The 10,589-nt window shown below is 44.3% G+C and overlaps 1 protein-coding gene and 2 non-coding genes across 10 annotated transcripts in view; all 3 read right to left on the reverse strand.

Annotated features, from left to right (window-relative positions):
- Window positions 1-10,589, reverse strand: part of ZNF398 (zinc finger protein 398) — a 44,792-nt gene that overhangs the window by 20,866 nt on the left and 13,337 nt on the right. The gene's annotated exons all lie outside the window — the stretch shown is intronic.
- TRNAC-GCA lies at window positions 6,263-6,334 on the reverse strand. Its single transcript has one exon. It is a non-coding gene; the product is annotated as a tRNA-Cys (tRNA).
- On the reverse strand, window positions 7,973-8,044 carry TRNAC-GCA. The gene has a single exon. It is a non-coding gene; the product is annotated as a tRNA-Cys (tRNA).

A 10,589-nucleotide genomic window follows, 5' to 3' on the forward strand; every position in this document is an offset into this window, starting at 1 on the left:
CTACGCACCCGCACAGCGCTCAACAGGCTGCAGCTTAGGGCCCGACGCAAACTGGGGCTCCTCTGGGGAGTTTGCCTCCAAGAGGCCCACCGCCCGAAGGGGGAGGCTCTCCGGCGGGAGGCAGCCCAGTTCAGAAAGGTGGAAACGGGCGGTGTGCGGAAGCTCGGTGCGAAGCTGCAGGTTGGAATGAGTGACCCAGGGGCACACAGCTGTGATGAACAGCACCTTCGTCATTTGCAGAAATTGCAAATGTGGCTGCCGAGGCGAAGTGGTTCACATCCCCCGTGGCCCGTGTTAGGACCAAAATTTACTGTACAGTTGTCCTTACTTGAGGATCTTTCAGGTTACCGTTTGCTAGGAAAGAAGCACGTGTTATCTATGGAGGTTGTGTTTCCGGTTGACAAACACAGAACCCTGGGTTTCCAGCACAGTCTTCATTTCAAACATGCTGAACGTGAATCAGGGTCCTCCGAAACCTGTATTTTAACAACTGAATCAAGGCAATGTCCATAACAGTCCAAGTACATGAATCGCAAAAGTGTGAGAAAGAACCATCTCGTCGGGGCACCTGCTCTTGGGCATACTAAGCTATTTTTAGACTGTAGCTACACATTCAGCGTGTAACTTGAGGTCTACCTGAATATATATTTTGGTCAAATGGTGAATGTTTGACAATTAAAAATTGCAATTCTATGAATCAGAGTATCGCCATAACGGAATGAACTTCTAGAAGGAAAAAACGTGAATTTTATTGGAAAGGAAATTCATTTTTACAATTCTGTTATTAAAAATGTAGTCAATAAAATTTTACAGTTTGACCTTAATGCAAGAACAGTAATTTCACAGCCCTGTCAACTGCTGGATATCTCTATGGCTATTAAACAGGGGCGTTTGCATTACTAAGCAGGATATATCAACTGAGTGTCATGGGCAGCAAGCCTACTTCTGTCAATACAATAATGGTAATATCACTACCAAATTATTATATGTTCCTTCCTCTAATAACTTATTACAGTAATACTTTTTTCCTTTTTAATTCTTGTATTTGACAATTTTTTGGATGGTGATAGCATTTCACTGAAGCAATTTCACTGACTGAAGTTTTGTGTACTATTTCAAGAACGTGCACAATATTTTCAGAATTAGATTTAAGATTATTGTACTCACTTATATTTTTGATTTCCAATTTCTAATATTTTTGTCTGTCCTTGCTGCTATACACAATCACTAGAGAAAAATTCGTCCTTAAAGTTTGGATCTATAAATGTGACAATGAAGAAATCTAATTATTTTGCAGGTTAGGAAAACAATTGAAGTTTCCACCTGCATCTTAGATTTCCTTGTATGCACACCAATTTCAGCATCTACTTGGAGTAGAATCAAAAGGAAATCTCTTCAGCAGGAATCATGTAGGCACAGCAATTTATTCAGCAAGTTCCAACAAAAAAACTGCTTTCAATGCAAGCGACTATTGGATATAAGTAAGTCTTGCTACATGTTTTCTGGAAAATACAAAATCAAGGACTTCTTTATTCTATAAGCTTTTGAAAGATATAATAGCTGCGGTTCCATCTTGTTTAAATATTTTGTGTGTGTACATGACAATTTCAAAATCACTTGTGTAACATATAATTTGTTATTGGCTGAAGAAAAATTGTGGAAGTGATCTACATCTTTCTGCTTGCAGCCTGTTATATTCTATTATATCTTTTAAAGCTATAACCACTTCTGAATATAAAACTAAAGGGTGCAAACAAATTATAGTATGCTTGTGCTCATAGCCTTCACCATATTTGTTCCATAGTCAATGATAATTTCATGCATCTCTCTTTACTGATTTCACACTCCATAAAATACTTCTCGAAGCCAGATTCACTATGTGTGTGAGACCCAGGAACCTTTCATCAAACAAGGAAAGTGGAAACATGGTTGAATTAATCTTTAATCTTCTACGCTGTCGAATTTAAAAAATTAACATTGATTCATCATGTTCAAATGTCACATGTACCATATACAGTAGTGTATTTAATAATTTCATTAAACTTTTTATACACAGCAAAATATAAATCAGAAAAAATATTTTAAGAATATTTTCTGAAAGAAATCAATATTTAGAATTTGTAGCTTTGGCAAATCTCAAAAGTTCTTTTTCTTCAACTGCTGAAAATGGTTATCAGTCTATAGCAATTATTTCTACAAGCTTTAAAAAGTATTAGACTGCACAGATCCCAAACCATGAGGCATAGTCTTATTAAAAGCATTCTTGTAAAGTTCGTGGTTTAGAGAACAAATGTATTTTGAGTGTCTCATTTTTATATAAACTTTCAATTTTTTCATGCTCTCTTTATATTTTTAATCATGTCTCAATCAAATATGATTTTTCGTATATGTGTTGTACATGAGTATTTTCTGTCCTTGTGAATTTCTGAGGTAGCCACATGGCCATTCTTTTATTTATCCTCCTAGTAAAGTGAAAAATAACCATATACGGCTTTTCCTTTTTAAGATTCACAGACTAAATGGAATTAAATAATTAAACATTAGTTTCTAAAGACTATTTTAGTGTTATGAACGTGATTACACCAAATAATTCGATAGTAATCAGAATTATCATATATTTAACAGTGAAAGTTCTCATTTATTACACAGAATCAACACCTTTCATAATTCTCAATAATCACTGTAGCATTTTACTTTTGCAATGTTAAAAATACAATTACATACTTCAACTGACTGTTAGCATTTCAACATATAAAGTGCATCATCAAAGTTTGCACCTCAAGTTACATCTAGAATTGAGAACACCTCAATTTGGAAGCAGCTATTCAGACATCAACAACAGCTACGAATGACATGCCACGTTTCTGTTACTGAAGACTGGTGCCCTGACGGGATCCTGATGGAAATTTACCCGACCGCACAGTTGTCACTTATGTACAAGTCTAAGATGCCAGAAATGACACTAAGTGAACATTCACTATTCCACTTTGCAATGGCCAAGGCTGAAGCCAACATCTGAACAACAGGATTTGGCTAAACACTGAGCCTGAAGCCAAAAGTCACTGCACCAAGACACATGCTCGTGGTTCTCATCTAGGCATACCCGAAGACCTGGCCACCGTGTAGTGGTCCCATTACTGTGATTGTAGATGAAACTTTCCAAGTGATTATTATCCACCTAGGCTGACATTATGGATGCTATTTTAAATTATTTAAATATTTTTATATTTATATGCTGTAACTGGGTCAGAATTATCTTGTTTTTACCACTGATGGCCACTGAAATTCTGAGATTGATACATTTACTTATTCCTTTTGTCTTTCCCCATTGACTTTTGTTGTTTTTCTATGCTTTGTCCCCATGTCCCTTGGCCTCAGACTGTCTAGTATGCTGACGGGCACCTTTTTCTTCCTACCCGGAAGTCTCCTTGGCTCTCTTCTCTCAAGTCTTATTTACTCTCTTGGCCTGATCTGGGTCCTATGTTATTTCCCTACAGACGATTCGGCATAAAACAGAGCATATTGGGCAAAAATCCTATAGAGACAAAATGACCTTGAACATCTCTTAACTTGCTCCTGTAGCTCAGAATACATGGTTTTATACAACTCTGTATAGCCATTCTTATACACACTAATGTTTCAGATATGGAAACTGACGTTCCAACGGTCCAAATGACTTGCCTGGTGTCACAGAGATGGCAGAAGTTAGCGACGATATCCAAACTCAGGTCTTTCTCACTCTAAAATGCAAAACTCCACTGTCGCTGACTTCCTTGTGGGTTATGACTTTCTGAAGTCAGCCGGAAAATAAAGATGTTGAAAGTTGGTTCGGGATGACCTAAAGCTTGAGGCGAGATTCTTCTGAGGCCATGTAGGGAAATATCTTCTTTACCCGAGGAGAACAGAGGGGCTGACCTGGTGCGATGGTGTAGGAAGCTAAGCAGAATTTTATAAAAGTAGCCGCATCCATGCCTGTTCATGATTTCCTCTGAAAGCAAGGAAGAGACATCCAGAGACCGAGCTGCCATTTCCACCCCAGGTGTGTAACACAAGGTGACATCCCTGAGGCTCGCGCCTTTCTGGTCCCTTGGGGATATCATGTGACCGTCAAGTAAAAGACATTGTAAACCCGGAAACTTAATTAGGCTGAAAACTGTAATCACTCAAGAAAAAAATATGCGCCCAACTTTGAAGACACAGGAGCAGCTTTAGGAGAACCAGCTACCGGCCCCAGCACAGTGGACATATGGATGGAACATGTCACGCTCACTGCAGCAGGGGAAGGGAGAGCCCTGGAGAAACTCCAAGAGCCACCAAGTAGGTCCGTGAGTCCTCCGCACACACAGTGGCTTGGAAGACGCATAAACACCACGAGTTAGGGGCCTAGACTGAATTTCACTGCGATGTAACAAAGGCTGTTGGAGGAGTACAACTGGATATTAAATTAATAAGGACCACTCACGATAAGTTGGGAGAGAAATGGAGTTACAGTGTTCTAAGTGTTCTAAGAGGCTTGTGCTGCCCGGGAGGAGGGTGAAGTTATTGGTTAACCAACAGGCTTTGAGAAATAACTACATACGGGGAGTATTTAGTATAACCCCTAAAATAAAAAAATAGCATTTATGTTTTTTAAATCAGCAGGGGGAAATAATGGCATGATAAAAATCTCAAATAAAAATTAACGAGGAGAGGAAAACAAGTGATGTAAATTGAAAACAAAATAAGGTGACAATTTGAATACAAATATATCAGCAATTACATTAAAAGTAAATAAATGAAATGCCCCAGATGAAAAGACAGATTGTCATATTGGGTTAAGACAACCAACCAACTGTATTCTATTTACAAAAGGCACATCTAAAGTGCAACCTTCATACCAAAACCCAGCAAGAACAATATAAAAAATGTACAGGCCAATCTCACTCATAACACAGGTACAAAATTAAATAAATGATAACCTAACTGAATCTACAATATATACAATATGTGAAAATGATATAACTTCCTGACCAAGTTGGATTTACATATGGAATGCAAAATGTGTTCCATTTTACAAAAAGCAATAAATGTAATTCACCATGTTAATAATCTACAGCAGAAAGATCACGATTTTCTCAATAAATGCAAAAAAGGGAGTTTTGATAAATTTCCACATCTATCCATAATTTTTTTGTGAACTAGAAGAAAAATTTCTTGATTTAATATAGACCATTTTCAAAAAGTATAGTCCACAACATGTACTCAATGGTGAAATGTTGACAGCTTTTCATTTAAAATCAGAATGAGACAAGACAGCTCCTGTCAACACCTTTATTCAGCATTATACTGGAGGTCCTGGCCAGTACAATAAGGTGAAAAAGAAAGAAATAAAAGATATAAGGATTAGAGAGGAGGAAATAAAACGTTTACGTTTTTTAGATGTGATCATATACATAGGGAATCTAAAAGAATCAGCAAATAAATTACTATCGCTGACGCCTGTCTGCCAAGACGACTAGCATGGAGCCCACATTCCCTGACCGCCTTCAAACCACAACCTTTAAAGTGATGCCCTAGAAATTGCTACATGCAAATTTTAAGTCTAAGTTAGTCAATATCTTGATCCTCTTCCCAACTTACACAAACACGTTACTGCGATCACCCCACTCCTCATATGTGATCGTTAACCAATATTTTCATTGTCTTTTAAATAACTTAATAAATTAGACATTAATATTATATTGCATGGCCGATAATTTTAGATTGGCTTCCATATCTTACAATTTCTTCGTTCAGTTTTTCTTCTTGTATCTCAGACCTCACACCTGGAATCGTTTTTCTTTTCTCTAAAGTATATATTTATAATTTTCTCCAGTGAGGGTCTCTTAGCAGTAAACTCAGCTTTCGTCTGTCCTTGAAGAGCGGTTTGGCTGGGACAAGCACTCAGGGCTGACCGTCACGCGTCGTTGCACTGTCTTCGGCTTCCTTACGGCTGTTGAGAGTCGGCCAGCGGTCCGACCACTGTTCCTGTGTAGGTGATCTCAGCCTTCTTTCTCTGGCGACCTTCAGAAGACAGTCCTCACCCGCGGCCAGGAGATCAAGTTCACAGTGGAGAGCGGGGACAGGGCGGGGGGAGAGTGGGAAGGACAGAGCAGAGTGGCCCTGCCCTGGGCGGAAAGGGTCTCCTCTGCTTCTTCACCCTTTGCAGGAAGATGTGGAGACCGGATGCAGCAAGAGGAGAGGACGTGAGAACTCCTTCACCACCTTGAGTGACTAAAATGCTAGGGGGCACCCAGATTCGAACTGGGGACCTCTTGATCTGCAGTCAAATGCTCTGCCCCTGAGCTATACCCCCAGCGGCACCAGTGAGGTCCCGTAAACGTCCTCCCTGTGCAGCCACACCCAGGGCTTCTGCCCAGATGCCCCTTCGCGTGGGCCGGCGGAGCTGCCAGACCTGCTCTACTGCGAACTCAGCTCCTGGCATTAGAAGCAGGAGGTTCCCTCCTCCCCCAGCTCCATTCTGCACCATCAGTCCCCGAGGGGGGCAGTGAATGGGGAGCATCCCTTGCAGCTGGAAGGACCACGTCTACCTTGTGGGTTTCATGCTGAGCACTTGAAAACACCCTAGGGCCTGGCTAGGCACACAGCGCCGCAAAGCTAGAAGACACACTGACCCGAAACGGACGGGAGCTCCCTGCACAGTGCCGCACCCTGGGGCGCAGGCTGACCCCTCCTCTGGGCCCGGGATCCCCACACCGTCAGCCCTCTAACTGCTGGTGAGATGAGCTGTCTGAAGAAACGACTGAAGAAGTGATGGTCTCTGGCCTGCGACTCCACCCTCCCGTGTGTGCTCTGGGATGCTGGGTGGGGACTCGGCACACCGCCCTCCTTCTCTGCCAGGTGACTTCCTGGTCGGTCCTGCCAGTAGGGCTCCGGAGGGACGTGGAAGCCTGGAGCAGGAAGAAGCACGTGCTCCTCCCTGCCTGCTCTGGGTTCCTGTCAGTGTCACCTGGCACAGTGCATTCCAGTGGCAATGGCGACTGCCATCCTCAGTTGGGCGCTCACAGGCCCGGCATTGTCATAACTCTTTAGGGACACCTCCTTAGCAGTCCACGTCGCCGATGCACAGACACACTCCCCAAGCTTGTGAGTTTTGCCACGTTTGTCCTCTTGTGTTTGTCCCCCAGCCCTGGAGTGGTGGCTGCTTCTACAGAAACTTCCTCCCTGAGACTTAGTCTTCCCTTTCCGCCCTTCAGTTCTAATTCCTGGTCATTGTGGTTGAATTGTGTCCCCAAAAAGCTATGTTGAAGTCCTAGCCCCAGTGTCCAGGAATGTGTCCTTTATTTGGAGAGGGTCGTGAGAGATGGAATTAGTGAAGATGAGGTGACCATGGGGAAGGTTGCCCCCTGACCCAATACGACCCGTGTCCTCATAAAAGGAGGACAGACACAGGGAGAAGATGCCACGTGTAGACAGGCAGACGGAACGACACGTCTACGAAACAAGGAGTACCTGGACGTCCACACGGCAGAGCTGGAAGGCGGCGAGGAAGGACCCTCCTTTGGAGCTGTCAGAGAGCTTGGCCCTGCTGACACCCCGATCGCAGACTCTGGCCTCCAAACTGTAAGATAGTAACTGTCTGTTGTTTATATCACACACTTTGTGGTACTTTGCTACAAAAGCTCTAGGAAACTGATGCGCTGGTTAACGATTTTTCAGGTTACATTCTCTGTTAGGTGCAGTTTTTGTCTCTGGACTGGATCTTATGGGATACTGAAATTGGTCCCATAGGGGTCCCTGGAAACAGACTCTCAAAGAGGCTATTGCAGATGCATTTGGTGTTGTCCTTGGTCTTCAGGGCAATGCCAAGTGGTGCCTGACCGCAACCTGAATCAGAAGGGATGGCCATAAGGGAGCTGTTTCATGGGGTCTAGCGAGCCACCTCCTCTAATGGAACTAAGTATCATCTCTGGGAGGAAAAGAGGGCTTCCAAAGGGGGCACCTGGATTTGAACCAGGGACCTCTTGATCTGCAGTCAAATGCTCTACCCCTGAGCTATACCCCCTCCTCTTACTAATGGTGACATGTAATTCATAATCTTCTTCACACGTCCACTCACACACACGCTGCTGGTTCTGATTCAGCACAGAGCCGCTAGTCCTGTTCCACTGTACACACGCCCCTTACGCCATAACCATCCTTCCTTTGCAAAAAGACACCAGCTGTCATTGGTACCAACATGCAAGGTCACTGGTTTCCCTTTGAGATACAGTCTGTACCTGGCTTGTAGATGAGGCAGAAGATGAAGCCCAGGGGCAAGCTGAGGCTTACCGAGCAAGGACTAGGGTTCATCGCCTGCTTTTCAGTTGAGATCACTTTCACATCCCCTGCAGTGTGGGACCAAGATGACCTCGCCGCCTTCCCTCCAAATTCCACATCTGTTTAAGGCCTTTGAACTTCAACTTTTATTTCAGCTTCCTGCCCTCACTGCTCACTTGTCCTTCCTGTGTTTCCTTTAGCCATCCCCTCCCATCCATGCCGACATCGGCTTCCTAAGCTTTTTGTTTCTCTGGACTTCTCTCTCCTCCTGGAATTGGTCTTTCTTGTGCTTTCCCACAGTGGTCCAGCGTCTTGGTTGATTCTAGGGCCAGTGTGTCAGGATCGATGGCAGGAGGACTCTGGATTAGTCAGATGTTGCCGCATGACAAAAACACTCCAAAACCCGGATTCAGGAACATGGGGGTGGCTTAGCTGTGTGATTCTGGTTCCGGGGCTCACGTGAAGTTAGATCAAATGTCATCGGGGCTGCGGTCATCTCAAGGTTTGCCTGGGGCTGGAGGAACCAGTCTAAGCTCTGCACACTCCACGGCTGTTGACGAGAGGACTCAGTTCCTCATTGGCTGTCGGCAGGAGGCTTCAATTCCTTGTCACATGGGTCTATTCACAGGGCCGCTTGATGTGTCCTCATGGCCTGGAAACTGCCTCTTCCCTCCAGCATTAATCTCATGTACAAATGCCTTCACGGATACACCCAGACTGATGTTTGACCAAATACCTGGGCCCCCCCATAAGAACCTGCCAAGCTGTTTCCCAGAGCGGCTGTACTGGTTACATTCCTACCTGCAATGTATGAGCGGTCAGTTTTTCTGCATCCTCACCAGCATTTGGTGTTCTCATCTTTTTTTATCTTGGTCATGCTGATAGGTGTGTGGTGACAATTCATTGTGATTTTAATTTGTGTTTCCCTGACGGTAATAATGTTGACATCTTTTCAAGTGCTTATATTCCATCTGTATTTCCTCTCCAGTAAAAGTCTGTTCATGTCTTTTGCCCATTTTCTAAGTAGACGTGTTGAATTCAGACAGCTCTTTACATATATTTACATATTTCACAATGATTGGGGGAAACAATGCCCAGTCTCCCATGATACAGAGTCAGTTCTCTGACATTGATTTCCACCCCTTCCGCCCCTGGAGTTGGGACATGGTGCTTCCTGTCTCCTTCCCTGCGGTGCTCAGTCCTCGCGTTTGGAGTGGGGAGGAGGAGGAAGGGGCGGAGGAGGGAGGGGTGGAGGAGGGGAAGGGAGAATAAGAAAGTTCTTAGCAGGTGAGAAGCGCAGTGGGATGGACTTGCTCTCTCTGGACTGGCGAGTGTTTGGAATCCCCCCAGGGCGTTTCGGGGAGGCCTCTGAAGCCTCCACTGGGGACCTGTGACTGCTCCTGTGATCTGGCAGTGCATTTTCCTCCTGGCTTTCCGGGGTCTGTGTCACACAGACCCTCTCTGTTGGGGTCCATGACCCATCCTCTCAGGCAGAGCCTGACATTGCTCCAGAATGTCCCTCACCTGTGTGGCCCCAGGAAACACTCACGGGCCTTTCATCCTCGCCCACTCTGGTAGCGAAGATCGGCCTGGCCCCTGTCCCCCTGCAGAGCCAACCCCAGGCTCCCCGTGGGGCCGGACAAACATCACTGAGAACCCCAACTCTAGCCCATGACCAACCCCTCTAGCAGATTCCACCAGCCCCTTCCTAGCCTGGGCTCGACTGAGGGGAGAGCGCCACAACTTTCCCTCTCCGGAGGAGCGGAGTTTGGAACACATCACCCAGACAGGCACTGCTCACCAGTACTCTGACCTCCGACCCCCTGCACCTCCTGTGGCCAGTGGTGGGTGAGTAACCGGGCTGTAAGACATGATCCCGAGATTTCTACAGGGTGCTCCCTCCCACTTATGCCTTTATACCTGTGCTTGTGTCATTTTGGACGCTCAGTGGAACTTTCCTTTAATATATTACATTATAGGAGCCCAGAAAGCTTCATTTATCTATTCTTCTACTTAATGGACACACTTAGGACGTTTCCTGTTTTTTGCGAACAGGAGCGCTGCAATGAACATGTCTCTCTGAGTCTCCTGGTGCACTTCTGCTAGAATTTCTCAAGGGGATATACCTAGAAATGAAATTCCTGAATTGTATTCATGCTTTTAATTTTACTATTATAGTTACAGGTAACTTTTGTGTTGACTTTATTATGTTTATTACCCAAAATTTCTCCATAGTGAGTGTACCAATTACACTCCTATTGTGAGCAAACGAAAGTACCATTTTCCCTCAG

This window comes from Pteropus vampyrus, unplaced genomic scaffold, assembly GCF_000151845.1.
Source record: "Pteropus vampyrus isolate Shadow unplaced genomic scaffold, Pvam_2.0 Scaffold112, whole genome shotgun sequence".
Classification (NCBI taxonomy): Eukaryota; Metazoa; Chordata; class Mammalia; order Chiroptera; family Pteropodidae; genus Pteropus; species Pteropus vampyrus.